Below are 17,420 nucleotides of genomic sequence, written 5' to 3'. Positions count from 1 at the left end.
ATTATTTGGATCGTTTTAGGTGGAGATAACAGGTCTCACAGGAATCATCAAATTCGATCATCAAGGCTTCCGCTCCGATTTCATTCTTGACATCATCGAGCTGAACAACAAGGAGGGACTGAAGAAAATAGGAACTTGGAATAGTACCAAAGGGATCAATTTTACTAGAAGCTACGGAGATGTTTATACTCAGATAGTGGAGAACTTGCAAAATAAGACCTTCATAGTAACTACCATACTGGTGAGTTTGGTAAATAATAAAATTTTTCCAACGTCCCGGTACGAGCCACGAAGATTTTATCTACCACGTAGAAACGGCAATAACGTCGTTGATTAACGAATGCAGATCGGTTTCTGTTTATCGTTCATAATGAATTTTCATCGATATTGCACGTTGAATGACGCGTGACAGTCATAGGCTAAAAGTTAAATCTCGCTGATGGGAAGGAGCTCAATTTGCGCGTGGAAGGAGAACGTGGTGCTAGCCAGTTAAAATTTTCTCCATCGTCGGTTAAGACGGTCGCCTCATAGCTCGTTTGGTTTTTGTCAAGTCGGATAAGAAAGAAGGGGGGGGGGGGGCGGTAGACATAGACACGCGCGCGTTTTAATTGAAGTTTTCAACAGCGCCGCAGCCTGCCCCGTCAAATTACTTATCCCCTCGCTAATTGCGTCGACGAGTAATGTACTGGTTAATGTATTAAGTGGCTGAAAGTTCGCGAGTAACGAGACGGCACGGTGATATTACGAAGGAAAACTGTAATAGGGCTGCATGGATGCCAAACCAATTTACTGAAAGACCTTATATACTTATAAAAACTTTGCCCCCATACGACCGTTAAATCTCGCCTATCCAGCGAACTGATCGACGCCAAAACTCAGCCATTTCCAGTTTGGACAATTTAAATTTAGCATAATAAATGTAATTTATTATATAATCGAGCTACATAGAGGTAAATAATTAAGAAAGTTTTTGGAAAATTATTTATAGGAAAAATATGTAGGGTAAATTAGAACAGTCACGTAGGCTTCATCGCTGGGAAAGTTTTGGCAGCGATAATTAGAGTGGTAGTGTAAACAAGGAAATTTCTAGGAAGCCTAGTCCTAGTTAACAATAAGAGCGGAACTCGTGAACTAAATTGTATTACGCCGTAGAAATTAAGGAGGAGACGCGTATATGTTTATTGTTATTCCTCTTGTATATGCTCCGGCGTTGCTAGGGGCGGGCAATATGCTCTTGTGTATACGGTGAACGAGAGAAAGATGAAGATAGAGATAGAAATATGTCCTACTCATTAGGCTATACGTTACCCCGCAGAGTGCGCCGTACTGCATGCGAAAGGATTCCAGTGAGAAGCTCACCGGAAATGCGCAATTCGAGGGCTACAGCATAGACTTGATTTACGAGATATCTCGCATCCTCGGTTTCAATTACACCTTTCGATTGGTGCCCGACGGACGATACGGCTCGTATAACAAGCAAAGCAAAGAGTGGGACGGTATGATGAAGGAACTACTCGATCAAAAGGCTGACCTTGCCATCGCGGATCTCACCATTACCTACGATCGCGAACAAGCGGTAGACTTCACCATGCCGTTTATGAACCTTGGTAAGATTTATCTCTTTTTCCTATCCTCTACCTCTATCTTATTCTCAATATATATATATATATATATATATATATATATATTCTTCAAAGAAAACACTACGTCAGTTATTCTCAACGAGTGTGTCATCCACACACACACACACATATAGATATAATATTAAAATATATTTCATAAATTTAACGATCGAATAAATTACCGAAGAAATGCTAACGAAAGATCCAGAAACTTAGCAAAGACCAAGTTTTCTTATTACAATAGCTCGAAGGCTTTGCGCTAATTTGCATAATGTAATTGTTTAAATTCCAAGTTAAATTACAGCGTAAAGTAAAAGTAATTAGTCTACGTCCATCATCGTTACTGACGTAATATCACCTACTGCTTGCTACCTAAGATATCTTAAACGAGGGATTGGAATTTGTAGGGATCAGCATACTATACCGCAAGCCCATCAAGCAGCCGCCAAACCTCTTCTCCTTTCTCAGCCCTCTCAGCTTGGATGTCTGGATATACATGGCAACGGCCTACTTGGGCGTATCTGTTCTTCTCTTTATTCTAGCCAGGCAAGTACTGCATACATATATATACACACGAGGTACCCTCGAGAAAAATTCCATCTATATTATTTGTAAATATATAATGCATAATTTATTCAGGATAACCACATTGAGAATCATTACACATTCGTCTACTCTGTAATAATAATACTTATCATTATATATAACTGTATATATATTTCCAATTGCGAGAAACGAATTAGGAGACGATAATCTGGATAAATTCGAGCATTGCTTAATACGCGAAGTTGTTAATTGATAATCAGCGCTAACTTCGCACAAAGTGGTATAATTTGTTTGAAATCCACGTTGATTGCCGTTAATAACAGTCATGAGACGGATAATTGCTTTGAGATTTAATTGGAGAATGAAGCCGATTCGTCGAACGTACGGTACGGTTCATTTCTCGTTATCGAATTGGTGGATGCGGCGAGTATCAGTCAATTTGCGCTAAGAGGACTCGTAGAATCTGTTCGAAATGGTAGAGCCAATTGCAATGAGGTATTAAGACTGTCTAGAGACGCTTCGTTTAGATTCACGCCGTACGAGTGGTACAATCCTCATCCATGCAACAAAAACGTGGATCGACTGGAGAACCGCTTCAAGCTGCTCAACTGCATGTGGTTCACCTACGGATCACTAATGCGGCAGGGTTGTGACATTCTGCCCAAGTAAGCTCCTGAAACGAGCAACCCTTTTAGCTCACCCCCACATTTCCTAAGCATATACATATATATACATAAATATACAGCATAATAACTTATTCTTAGCATTTTTTTCTTCCGTTGAATTTTCGCATGAGCTCTCTATAAGCTAATCGTTTGTGTACAAACGTGAAATGCATGCCACGTTCTCAAATGGTCGATTTATCAAAAGCAGCAATAAATTTTAATTTCTCTTTTAGTACTAATTGAGAGAATCGAGCGAGTTATTGAAGGATTTCGTGAAACTTAATTGACGAGGTTACATCGTTATCTACTCGACAATATATATATATATCTAAGAGTTATATTTCAATGAAAGAAATCAGGAGACTTATGCAGACAAGAAAAAGATCCGTTGTTGTCTCGAGCTCCCTTTCAATCGTTTCAAAACGATCGAATCGACGAGAGGGAAGGAGAGAGATATTGGCCCTTAATTCTAACAGCTCACGATCCACAAACCCTTTTCTTTCCATGTCCATCAGCTATTTCTTTCTTCGCTTCGACCCTCGGAACAAACGAGTCTTCAATTGCGAGCGATAAACGGCTCGAGGTGCGCGTTGATTACGTTCCAGGGGAGCAGGAGTGAAGGAAAGAAATGAAAAAGGAAAACAAGGCAATCCTCAGAGTCGTAACAGCAGGGTTGGCGTAGGCCGCGCGAGGGGAGACACTATATCAATATCCTTTTTTCCATCGCATCGTGAGACTTATAAGAGCTGCCTCCATTAATCTTTAGGACAATTTTTGCAAGCTCTCTGTCCAGCAAACTGCGTTTATCTGTCATTCTGTCAACAACTGCGAGCGCCATGTCTCCTCTTTCACCTCGAGGAGATTTCGAGCTGTTCGAGGGGAACGAGCGCGGTGAATAAAATTGAAAGTTCGTTACGGCTCCGAGAGCTAATCCCTGCCCTCTCCTTTCACTTGTCTGCAGGTTCAGCCCCTACGAGTGGGAGAATCCCCATCCGTGCAACGGGCAGTCCGAAGTCCTCGAGAATGAGTTCACGCTGCTGAACTCGCTCTGGTTCACCATAGGCTCGCTCATGCAGCAAGGCTCCAATATAGCGCCGAAGTAAGTCGTCACCGAAACTCGAATGTCCCGTTCTTTGTCAACACACGATAAACAACCACGGCCCCCACATCCGTATTAACAAAATGGTAATGCAATAATCGTGTCGATTCAGAATACCTGCTAATATATATGAGAATACGAGATCTCGTTGCATCCCCTTAAGGGAAGGGAGAAAATTATAAAGTAAGAGAAATATTTGTGTATATATATAAGGGAGAAAGTAAAAGGGGGCTAGGGAGAGTATATTATACCCGGTCTGGCGTTGAGTCGATCCTTGTAATACTTGTGGCTGGATGCTTACTTCAAAAAAGGTCTGAACGTTGTCTGGGTATGCTATATCGTAGGCTTGCTGCAAGACAGACTGATTTACCGCGGCGGGCTCGATTGGCATGCCTAGAGACCCTTTGCTTGATTTTGCTCGTTTGCTTGCATTTCCTCTTTCACATTATATTATCCATCTACGTAGATGTATATACAAATATATATATATATATGTATATATATATAAGTATATGTAGATTCACACCGAAAAGCTTCCCTACCTGCCATTCATGCTTTACTAATTTCGCTTGAACAGCCTCTATAGGCAGAGATCGTTCGTAAAATTGATAGCACAACCAAAAGATCGTCGCTCTTGCATCGAGCCACGATCGATCAAAACTTTTCTCCACTTTTCTAACAACTTTCCTTTCTCCTTCCAAGAATTTTTGCCTCGCGCCTATCTCCCCAAAGGAGGTAGGTGTCATATATATCTGATTCACTGCACCGCATGTTTTTTTCTTCTTACCAATTGTAGGGCCGTCTCGACGAGAATGGTTGCCGGTATGTGGTGGTTCTTCACCTTGATCATGATATCCTCGTACACGGCGAACCTCGCGGCTTTCCTCACCGTCGAAAGAATGGACTCGCCGATCGAGAGCGCCGAGGACCTCGCCAAACAGACGAGGATCAAATATGGTGCACTCAAGGGTGGAAGTACCGCTGCTTTCTTCAGGGTAAGATACGTGCTGTGGATATATCTCGTGTTAGCCTAAAATACACCTACGTCTCCGAGTAAATACCATGTATTTATCGTGAATCGACTCGATAAATATTGGCTTGCCCCCTTAGGAAAATTATGTAACTTTAATATTGCCATTTTATTGATGTAATGTATAGCATCATACATACATACATATACATAAACAGTGATTTGAAAAGACGCAATGGAATATCGTGGTAGAGAAGCAGGTCGAAGATATAATTTCGTATAGCATGGTTAGAATTCCATCATACCTCGAGTAATTTTATATTGGCCGCATTCCTGGTCGAAGCGAGCTATTGCGCGAAGAAATCCAGCATTTCGATCGACAGACTCGCGAAATATGCGCGCTAATACTTGAGTGTCGAAGCACGGCTGAGATGTTTAGCGATATTCCGGCCGCGAGCATTGCTAGCTGGGATTAGGAGGAGCGCGGTACGCAGACCAAACTCAGCAACGAAATCTCGCTATGATCTAGGATTCCAATTTCTCCACGTACCAGCGCATGTGGTCCTTTATGGATTCGGCGAAACCCTCGGTATTTACACTGAGCAACGTCGAGGGCGTGGATCGGGTGGTCAAGGGGAAAGGTAACTACGCATTCCTGATGGAATCCACTTCCATCGAATACGTAATCGAGAGGAACTGCGAACTCACCCAAGTCGGTGGTCTCCTCGACTCCAAAGGTTACGGCATAGCCATGCCGCCCAGTAAGTACTAACCTTAACTATTCTACCAGTATTACCCACTACTCGTCCAGAAGCAAGCCCTTACACAGTACCTTAGCACCATTCCAATACATTCGCTGCTAATCAAAATTCATCCGACCTACCAAAATCATCAGTTTGCCCGCTTTACCCAAATGCTGCGGACGTGGCAAATTGTTTCCTCGCTGTCGCTTTCAGAAATTCCAATGACTTTTCCACCGGTTCTTACAAGCATTGCGTACATAAAAACGATTTAACGCAACTATACGAATTGACGTAATGGCGAAAGCGACGGGATGACTGTCACGAGTATTCATTCCGAAGCTCCTCCCACTGTACCTATAACGATGCGATAAAGGACGGAATAGAAGTTCTTACAACGACCTTGGAACTTTAGATTCGCCGTACAAGTCGGCCATAAGCGGAGCCATCCTGAAACTCCAAGAGGAAGGCAAACTTCACATGCTCAAAACACGATGGTGGAAGGAGAAAAGGGGAGGTGGGGCGTGCAGGGTAAGCATACTCATAACCAAAGTTTCTTCATTTTTCCCAAAATACCCACGTCGCGCGTCCTTCACTTGTCCGAACAGTGAAAAGTACACCATTCGCGTACTTTTCATGCTGAAATCTGTACGGAACGTTCAACATTTCAGTTATTTAACATTTTTCTTTAAAATCCAATGCTAAGTCAAGTGTACGTACTCCAATTAATTAACGTAGAGCCATTTTCATTAGTGATGAGTTGTACTTTGAAGTTAAGTTTAAAGGGGTTTTCCTATAATATTACTATATATATATACTCTTTCATAGACTTGTGGTCAGTAGCGATCAGTATTCTAATGAGGAAGCCGAACTTTGAACTATGGACTCGTTAAGGGTCGATACACAAAAGCTGCACGTATACTTCTGCATGTTGATCAATATAACGAAATTCCAACGTCAGCACTGTGCTTAAATAAAGAGTTAACTCCGACCTATGGTGCTCTGACCGATGAGTCCAGTTTTCATTGTTTTGTCTCGACGACCGTGCAAATAACCATGAAAACTGGACTTGACTGTTAGGATCCGGCAAGGTGTACCATAGATCGGGCCTAATAGGGATAGATCGTAAGGAGATTCGCTGTGATTGGTTGCTCCGGTGGACGAAACGTGTATAGCAAAATCGTGATGTTGCATGCAATGAAGCAAACGTTGAATCTATCGAATAATTCATGAGGGGAGCAAGGCAATTATGCGAATGTAATTGTAGGAGTTTTTAAAGGAGGAAGAGTGGGGGAAGATTTGACGAAAAAAGTTGAATATTTTTCAGGATGACACGTCGAAGAGTAGCTCGGCAGCGAATGAGCTTGGACTGGCGAATGTCGGTGGCGTGTTCGTGGTGCTGATGGGTGGCATGGGCGTCGCCTGTGTAATAGCCGTCTGTGAATTCGTGTGGAAAAGTCGGAAGGTCGCCATAGAGGAACGGGTGAGTGACGTCAGATAGCACAAGGATGACAGCGCGGTTGTGCCGGAAATCGCATCTTCCACCACTCAAATCGACCCTGACGCGATCTACCCAGACATACCGCGCGAATACATTAGCTGATGATCGCACGATGGTGGAGTTCCTCTTTAATGGTCCCGGATACGCAAGTACAAAACTACTCGGGTCTGATAATCAGCCCTCAATCTCGCTCATCAAACGTAAATTTCAATGCAAACTTTCAACCTTCTGTCCATAACAATCTTCGTAAAATCTTTTAATATTCTAAATGTAAACTTCAACATTTTTCTGCCGGAAGTCCAAAAGATGTGGATAACGAGGCAAAAATAAAAAAGGGACAAAAATGGTGTGAGAGGAGGAAGGGGGGGGGGGTGGGGGTAGAGGGAAGTAAAGACGGACAGAAGTAAAAGTCAAGAGGTATAATTTAGGATTTTTTTTATACCGGAAGTCGCTACATGTATACAAGGAGAGGGAATCGGAGGATGAAAAAGTTGACTACCGCGAAGGGTGGAGGGAGATATTAAGGTTAGGGTGCGATCTATAAAAGTAGCGGAATATCTTGGAAAGATGATAGGCCATTGTTCGAGTGGAAGGTAAATAGGAATGTATTTGAGTAACGGTATGCAACTTTGGTGGTAGGGACTCGTTATGCGTTTAAGTGCAAACAATTTCACGAGTCATCAAATCGGGTAGCGAGGATGATGAAGACTGATGCTGTTTCCTCTTCAGATTGTACTCGTAGAACCGCAACCGAATTCGGTAGCAAGCCACCAAGCGCCACTATCCTTTGTATAGCCAGTTGTTGATCGGCTTTTCTCCAGATTACGAAGAAACATCCTTTTCCCGTCCGATGGAAAATCTCCCCCATCCTATTTCTCTCTTTGTCTTTCTTTTTCCCTACATATGTCTTCCGGTTACTTCGGTTACCGTATTAGAACTCCCCCCACCTCTCTCTCTCTCTCTCTCTCACACACACACATACGAAAAACGAAGACTGCCAATCGGATAAATTCCCCCTGCCCCCATCCAACATTCGACCAATCGGTAGTTAATCCATGCTTAACGAAAATCTCACCGGGCATTTTGCCGTTCTGTTTTAGAAGCAGAAATCCTCGGGGAAACCGATCTGCGAAGGTTTTACTGATCTGCACTAACGGTCAGTAGACGGCAAGCTTCGAAAAAAGAATTCCAAGCTTCCCCCGAGCTTCTAAGCGTATCCGAACCAAAAACGATGGACCTGAAGAAGAACTCCATCATAAGTGACTGAAAACTGTCTCGCTGAGAATTATTAGAATTTTAGAGGGAAAAAACAAAAAATGATAAATTGTATTATCTAAACGAGACACACACGTCGCGACCATTGATCTTTCCAATTTTTACTCTTTCTTTAAATTTTTCCATCTACTGCTTCCTCGAATTACTTAACTCATTTGTCAGTTTTCATCTATTTCATCATTGAAACTAATCACAGGCGGCTAAAAATATTTTTTGATAAATTGAACATGAATAAAAATTGGAAAGGTCTCTCAACGCGTTTTGCTATTTGCTCATATCAAAAGAAAATACTTAGATTTACTACTGGAGATTTTGAATACTTACGGTGAAATTTACCAGGCATTCGCCGATGTTACTTGAATTACAACTGAGTTTTTAATACGTATAAATCGACTAGTGTCAGAGTTATATAAAGCGTGCTGCAGAGCGGAAAAACTTTAAAGAACAATCAGGATTTTATACCGTCTAGATAGTAAATGTATAGGATCAGAGAACAGACATTTTACCTACTGTATATAACGTGTATTCTACGAATTCTTACGTTCGTTCATAAAATCTGTCTAATTGTGTATAACGAGATTCGATTAGAGAATCTGTTTGTAAATTATCGATTCAATTGCCAGTGTAAATGTCAAACGGTTTTCTGTTTCATGTCCGCTGAATCAAGTCCACGAATTTTTAAAGATTCGTTATTCTATAAACAACTTTATGGCTCATAATTTGTAATATAATACAGATATCGGTATTACCTAGATCTTAACATAACAATATAAATTAGTTTTAAGAGAACTATGATAAAAAATCATACAGGCGTTGCATGAAAGTTTAGTATGACATTGTTAGTTGTGTCAAAATTTTTCTTGCCCCCCTCTCACTCATCGTGGATCAATAGGAGGTAAGCTCTATATTCACTGTACATTGCAGTTATTCCGCATAATTTTTTCATTCTTTTATTGCATTCGATTTTAAATTAAATAAAATCAATTCAATTTTGATAAAGCTACGATATAAAATTTTATGGATAATATTTTAATAACACATTTTTTTAATAGTCGTTTTTTTTTAATTCAATGCACTTGTTAAAGCTTGTTTTCCCCATTTAATATAACAAAATGATTTTACAGAATTCTACATGCTCCGAAATGGCGGGTGAACTACGAAGCGCTTTGGACTGTGGTAATGGTAACAAGAAGCCATTCAAAAAGCCATTTTGCCAACGACAAAAGCAGCATTATAATCTATCAATCGTTTCCGAAGAGGGCAATTTCGGTGCATGCAACAAATATAGGCACTTTGTTGGAAAAGCTCCGCTTACATGAAAGGACAGAGCGGAATCGAATGATATATTTCATTTCGTAGAAAAAAAAGTGTTCATAATATTACCAAGCGAATTTTTCATCAGTTTGTACTAGATTCAATTTTCTTCATTGTTTCCTGTGAAAGAAATGTAAAAAAGAATTTTATAAGGTGCTACCTTTTTTCATGAAAACTAGTTTATACGTCTGTTAACTTAACATTAATACGATGAATGGCAGATACCATATAGTATGAAAAATGTATAGTTACATCGACTAACTCCCCTCTCATCTGATCTGAACGTTAGTTAGTAATCAACATTAAGTACATCAGAGCTACTTGCATAAGCGTTGAAATGTTTTAGTAAATACCCATGATCTCAAAATAAAGGTCGTACGAGCGAGAATCGAGAAATTCGAATAATTATGTGATGAAATCAAAGCCAAAATAAAACTATTCAGATTTCCTTACGTAAAGTGTTTTACCAAATGAAATGTTAAATTGAAATAAATTAATTTACCTTCTATCGATCTTTTAATTGATATTGAACCAGCAACAATAATAATATTGTTAATCTTTGTCTATATAGTTTATACGATTAATAACTTGGAAATTTAAGTAGTCAATATGTTTTTAGAAACGAAAAGTATTATAGATATACCCTATTGAATATTGTATATAAAATTATTTAACGGGAAGGTCTAGACGTACCGAAGCGCCGCGTAGGGCCACTCACACCACATTACGCGTGTGTGATGAGACAGTTCTTTAGGTCACTCACAGATGGCGCAGCGAATGTTTATATTCCGAGGCCCAACTAGTGACATTGCAGGAGCGGCGTTAATTAATTAAAATTACCTGTATCTCGTAAACGATAAGAGATACGCAAAAACGGTTAAAATTTTGGGGGTGTGACAATAGGGGGGTCGAACTTTCTCAGCTGAATCATATCCCATGTAGCAATTTTTTTTTAACAATTTTTTTAACAATAATTAATTAAAAATTGCATAATACGGATCATCTGTGCAAGTTCAATCCACCGGTGTTTCACTTACAAAATTTTTACCGTATTCGCGTTTGGCTCACCATTTTCAAGATATTTGCATATGGCGGGCCCGCAAAAAATGCCAAGGAGTAAATTACGCCTTGAAATATCTCGTAAACGGTAAGAGATACGCAAAAACGGTTAAAATTTTGGGGGTGTGACAATAGGGGGGTCGAACATTCTCAGCTGAATCATATCCCATGTAGCAATTTTTTTTTAACAATTTTTTTAACAATAATTAATTAAAAATTGCATAATACGGATCATCTGTGCAAGTTCAATCCACCGGTGTTTCACTTACAAAATTTTTACCGTATTCGCGTTTGGCTCACCATTTTCAAGATATTTGCATATGGCGGGCCCGCAAAAAATGCCAAGGAGTAAATTACGCCTTGAAATATCTCGTAAACGGTAAGAGATACGCAAAAACGGTTAAAATTTTGGGGGTGTGACAATAGGGGGGTCGAACATTCTCAGCTGAATCATATCCCATGTAGCAATTTTTTTTTAACAATTTTTTTAACAATAATTAATTAAAAATTGCATAATACGGATCATCTGTGCAAGTTCAATCCACCGGTGTTTCACTTACAAAATTTTTACCGTATTCGCGTTTGGCTCACCATTTTCAAGATATTTACATAGTGCGGCCCCATAATAAGATTCAGAAAATCTTATACATTTTTCGAATAATACAACAACGTGTTTCGTTCAATGTACGGCACAGACACTGTTAGTTACTCGAAAATTCTTTGATTTTTCTCGGTAATCATAAGAAAAGAGGCAAAAGTACTATTACTTTGAACTTTTTATAAGGTCAAACGTATATATATACAATTGCCTCTATAAAAAATAAGTTTAAACTCATTTTTCTTTATAAACCGCATGGTTTATAGTTTTTGTCAGTTTCTTCAACATAATGAGAAAATACAAAAACCATAAGCCATAGTCATTCTCATGACATTTTTTTTTTTTTTTTTTTTGTTATTACTATTGAGAAGGGGAAATGCTTTATGCATCTTCCAGTGGCTTGAGCCAGAGGGTATGTGGGACTACTAAACGTTTACCCACTAAAACCCCTCCTCATATGGTTTACAAATATAAACCATTAGTCGGAATCTTTGAAAATTATCAAAATTTCCAAAACTTTTTTCTATAAGCACTGTACTATAATGTACAATTGGCCATATAGAAACATATTGTTAAAAAGAAGAGCACCACCAACTTTTCCTCGTTTAAAATTAGGCATTTCAAACGAATATATGTGTATAAAAGATAGTATCCTTTATTCCTTTGGAAAAGCTAGCAATTCTTTCTTTTCAATAATTTTTATAAAATGTTTCCTCATTTCCGAAACATTTACTGAGTATTTTTGTTCACTTGGGTCTCCACCCAATGCTATAGCAGTTGCAAAAGCTGCAGCATATATACCGCAACTGAATGCATCTGGTTGAGCTTGGACCCTTGGACAGTGAATGTTACGTTCTTTTATCCAAGGGTATCTTAGAGATATGTATTGTCGTTCCTCTTTAGAAAGCTTCTTGTACGTGCAGTTTGGTATACTGTCGTACACAAAAAGCTGTTCTTCGTTGACATATACACATCTCCAATGATTTGTATGATTACCACCAATAATTGCAATGCTCTTAGGTTTTGTTGCAGATATAACCAAATTTGGATATACGTTAAACAAAACACTTTCAGTTTCGATATCCGTTTTCTCTCTTATGATACGGAGAATTCCATCGAGACTCTGATCATTGCAATAATTGTTTTCCGGTAATACATTCTCAATAATTTCTTTCAGAGTTGTGTGTGAATCATCGAAAAATTTTCGACGTTTCAAAACGGTATCCGGTGTATCACAATGCTTCGATACCTCCAGTATAACGCAATCATCATCATCATCATTCTCTGAAAGATTTATTGATTTTCTTTTTTCGCACGCAGTGCTATTTCTCTGCTTTTTCAGCTGTTTAGCACTGCGTGCCTTTTCTTGAGCATCCACAATGTATTGTGGATCGCGAATAGGCATATTGCGATTATATCGACTATCAATGATTTCCGGAAGAAGACAATGCTCATAAAATTGTGTCAACTTTACTTTCATTTCTTTATTCCAGAAATCATCGTCTTTGCTTACTCGCGTCCAAACAATACTCTTGGGTGTCCATACTGCAAAGACGCAATATTCTCGACGCGTTATATGTAATTGTCCTTGCACCTGATAATAATGAATATGATTTCTATTCATTTCATATCCATTATTATTCTTTCGAAGGACTGCACGCCACGAGGGTAACGACTCTAGAGCATCTTCCGCTGACATACTTTCTGCTGACGATGGGCATTTTATCTCAACTAGCCCATCGTCATCTATCAATCCGTCTGGTGATGCTCCCAAGTATGGATACTCGTTATCAATAAATAATCCGCAAATGCGAATACATTTATTTAATATCGTTTCCAATTGTTTCCTTGCATTAGATTCATTTTCTCGACCATAATGCAATGCCACGTTATCAATGAACGAGGGAAACAAAATCTTTTTAATTATAGTCGCACAAGACGTCGTTGGACGCCTGCGACATATTGGTCCGAAATTGGATGCCGTCAACATATTTTTTCTTAGAGACATCCATAAATCGGATTTGGCTTGATTTCTCGTTGCGATTTCAATATCACAAGAATTTACTTGATTTTCTCTTAGTTTATCAAGTAGAATCTCGCGCTTCCTATTGAAAACTGTTTCATCGAGATCAGGCCTTTGTGCGTTTAGTCCGTAAAATTTCTTATCATTTACGAACCATTTGTCACTTTTTTCTTTTCCTTCTTTTGCTTTATAAGCTCGAGTACTCGCTACTTTAGCCTGTCGCTGTTTCTCAAGCGTTAAAACAGCTGAAGGTATTGTTTTACCAGCATGTTTATGTACTTCGGAAAGTACTTGCTGGGTATTATGCTGCAATGTGGCCGCATATACTCTAGCATTATACTGGCCTCTTGCACCAAAATTTATTCTTTTGCCGGCGACTTCTTTACAAATAATTGCATTCAGTGATTCCACTTGATTATTTGTAACTCGAAGCAAAAGACTTTCCGAATGATGGCTCAGATATTCCAGAGCATCTTCGATTTTTGCATATAACCCATGCAAACGTAGCAAATGAACTTTATCGATATCGTTCATTGCTTCGCAGTCTTTTTCATAACTTCGACCCTTACAAGTTAAATGATGTCCGAAAAGGTGATTTGTTACGTTCATTATGTCCTTGTGTAACAAACCTGCCTTCTCTTCCTCAGCAATATTTCCATTGCTTCGAAATGCTACAGCTTCCTCAATCATTTTTCGAAATTTCAGAACTTTTACCTTCAAAAGTTTCCTAATTCCGAAAAATTCTTTGCTCCTAACGCCGTTTGGGTGCGGCATTATGGAAACCGCTGTCAATTTCTTGCACAGATTTCGAAACAGATGGTTGCTGCACTCAACTTTATTAACAATAACTCCATAATCCTTATATGGGTCATTATCAAGAATCGATTTATAAACATTACTATCACCATCGGCGATAAATGTTTTGTAAATCATTCCGTGCAATTCGATACTACATCGAAATCCTTCCACTATGGCGTCACTTTCCATAGCAGCGGAACTTGTGCCTCTATCAAAATTTTTAAAACAGGTATGTGGTCGTGGACTACAACCTTTTGCTTGATAGAAACTACAGAGAGCACAGAATTTATTTCGTATGCCGACAAAAAGTACTTTGCCGGTTACGTTACCAATTATAGCACCAACTCCTGATAGAGAATCATAAGTCGTGCCATAAGATCTTTTTATCCAGCTTCCGTCTACGATAACAGTGATAAACGGAATACCATTTATGACATTGCCTTTTTCAATAGCCAGTTGGCGTTCTACATCACCGGCTTTTTTCATATTATCAATGGCAGTTTCGTGAAATAGTTCCACGACACGTGCCATATACTTTATATAAGTCTGCTTTGTCATACTGGTCACGTTTATCGCTGCTAGACATTCTTGTAATTGGTAATGACCAATTCCAGAAGCAACTGATCCTAAGACAGCTGCCATATTTACATCTAAGATGTTCGTGTTTTCTATAGACTCTGACCAAACACTTTCTTCTACATGGCATTTGTTGCATTTAAAGAAAAATTGGGTCAGAAGTCCTTGCTTACGTGTTTTCACCAATTGCCAGTCTTTGAAGGCACAGTTATTTGATTTACTATGTTTTTCAAATACTTTTTGCAATTCAGAAAATACATAAACAAAATCGACTATCCGTCGATCGTTTTGAGCATTTGATATCTCTTGTATGCATTTTTGACTCTCGTTCATCAATGCTACATCTTCAATAATTGATGTAGTATTTGATAAACTTGAGTAGCCAGTACTGGAAGCGTAATTACTGCTGCTAACATTTCGGTCTGCAGCATCACTACGCTTTATAGTAACGTCACCTTTTGTAGTAACAGTATCACTTCTAGAACTTATGCTATCGCAACAAATAACGTTACAATCCATAGCAACATTATCGTTTTCTGAAATATTTTCAGATTCATCAATAACGCCATAAGTTATAGTAGCATCTGAAACTATTTCATTATTATTGATAACGTTACATATGACAGTAACATTATCCTTTCCTGAAATGACTTCATTATTATAGATAATATCACCAAAAGCGGTAACATTATCATTTCGTAAAATCATTTCATTTTTGTTGATAACGTCACATAAGACAGTAACATTATCGTCTTCTGAAACCATTGCTTCAGAATTGATAACGTCACACATCGTAATAACATTATCGCATTCTAATTCTGCAGGACAGATAATATCAGAGGTTATGCTATCATCATTTCCTGCAGAGCTACTATCAACATTGACAACGTCACAATTAAGAGTAACATTGTCCATTTTTATATTGATAGATTCACTTACTTGGAAGCCAAAAATCTGAGGCGAAGGTACCGTTCGACGTTTCCTAGCTTCCATCATGGATTTACTCCACCTCCGTCTAGATTTCCTCTGAGACGGGAACCGCTTGCCATGCTCCTTTGACTTACCCATAACTTTATAAAAAAATAACAATATTAAATAAAGAACACATTAGAAAATAGATGAAGATTAAAAAAATTAAAAACAAAAGCGCGAAATCGTACTATAGCCGAATAGTTGCTATAAAACATACATAGCTGAATATTGATGAAATCGACTGAGCATTGCGCTGCAACGCATGGATGTTCATTTCTTTCAGGGGGGGGGGGGGAACTAAACGATTATGTCATCAGATTTGTTGCACAGAGCAAATACTCGATTTTCATATATCCAGCTATGTATCACCGAATCGAGACGAGATAGACGATAGGTTCAATGGAGACTTTTGTAGATCACACCAAGCTGAATAAAAAAGTTCGTATTGACGCTATGGTTATCTCTTATGGTTTCCTTAATAAATCCATTCGAAGTTTGCTTGACAATCGTTCATGATTTTGACTCGTACAGCCTCATTTTTCATTGAAAAAATCTGAAATTAATTTAGCGTGTTCCTCATTTCACATGCTTTCAGGTAAAACTGGAAAAAAATTGCTGGGAGCAATAGTTTCGCTGTGACAAATGTCTGAAAGTCACTCAGCGTGGATTGAAAAAAGATAAACGTACTGCTTGATGCCTCCCTAGGTTTCCTCGTAAAAATCAAAGAAATATTCAAGAAAATAAACACTTTGATTAAAGTAAATGTTATTTTCTACATCTAACCATCCCAAAATCATGTATTTATTAATTTTTATAGATCAGCTGTTGTTGGAAAGAGAGTGATGCGTGCCGTTGTGCGTTTGTCCTTTTTCAATCAACACTATGCAACATTTAAACATTTTATGGCGCTGAAGATAGCAGAAAGTTTCAGCAGAAAGTTACGGACGCAAGTTGAGAACCGCTGCTCATACTTAATTTTGCCGAAAAACGAAATAATTCGAGATGGCGCAGAAGCTTAAATTAATCGAAAAATAAAATATTCATTTGATATTCATTAAAAAACTTGGTTTAGTTCACTTCTATTTACGGTCATGAAAAGATGTCATCAGCGAGTCATTCACGACTATTATCAAATAGCAGGAAATTTTTTTAATTTTTTTAACCCATAGTCTTGTAGCCTATTAAATTAAGGGTAGACCAGTATAAATTTCGTTAGGGATTGCGACCCCCTTATAAAATTTGTTAACATTGAAAGCAGAGATACAGATGAATTTTCATGTTTTTGGACTTATGGCTAAGTTTTTCAGGTAGCAGGAAATTTTTTAAATTTTTTACAACCATACTGTCTTCTAGCTTATGAAATTCTCGAGAGAATGGTGCTAGTTTCGTAAGGGATCGCGCTCTACTTATTGCCGTATTTTAACAATGAAGATAGAATTCGTGAATCACACAAACACGTTTTCGAACTGTCGGCTGAGTTTTTCAACCTGCAGGAAGTTTTTCTACATTTCAGGCTTATATCTCATTAAGTTAGAAGTAGACCAGTACAAATTTTAGTATGTATTCATACTTTTTTATTATTTTTGTATAACAGAGAAAGCTGCCGAGCCTACATTATAATTAAACCAACATTTCATCAATCCACTGTGGAAGCTATGTACA

At 38.5% G+C, this 17,420-nt stretch overlaps 1 pseudogene; it reads left to right on the top strand.

Annotated features, from left to right (window-relative positions):
- Positions 1-10,388, top strand: part of LOC136784983 (glutamate receptor ionotropic, kainate 2-like) — an 85,312-nt pseudogene extending 74,924 nt beyond the window's left edge.
- The last annotated feature ends 7,032 nt before the right edge of the window (positions 10,389-17,420 follow it).

Source organism: Prorops nasuta, unplaced genomic scaffold (assembly GCF_024137725.1).
Source record: "Prorops nasuta isolate Cenicafe-Biocafe unplaced genomic scaffold, Cenicafe_Pnas_1.2 PNAS00119, whole genome shotgun sequence".
Classification (NCBI taxonomy): domain Eukaryota; kingdom Metazoa; phylum Arthropoda; class Insecta; order Hymenoptera; family Bethylidae; genus Prorops; species Prorops nasuta.
The sequence above is the reverse complement of the archived record's forward strand: the minus strand, read 5'-3'. Positions and strand labels throughout refer to the sequence as shown.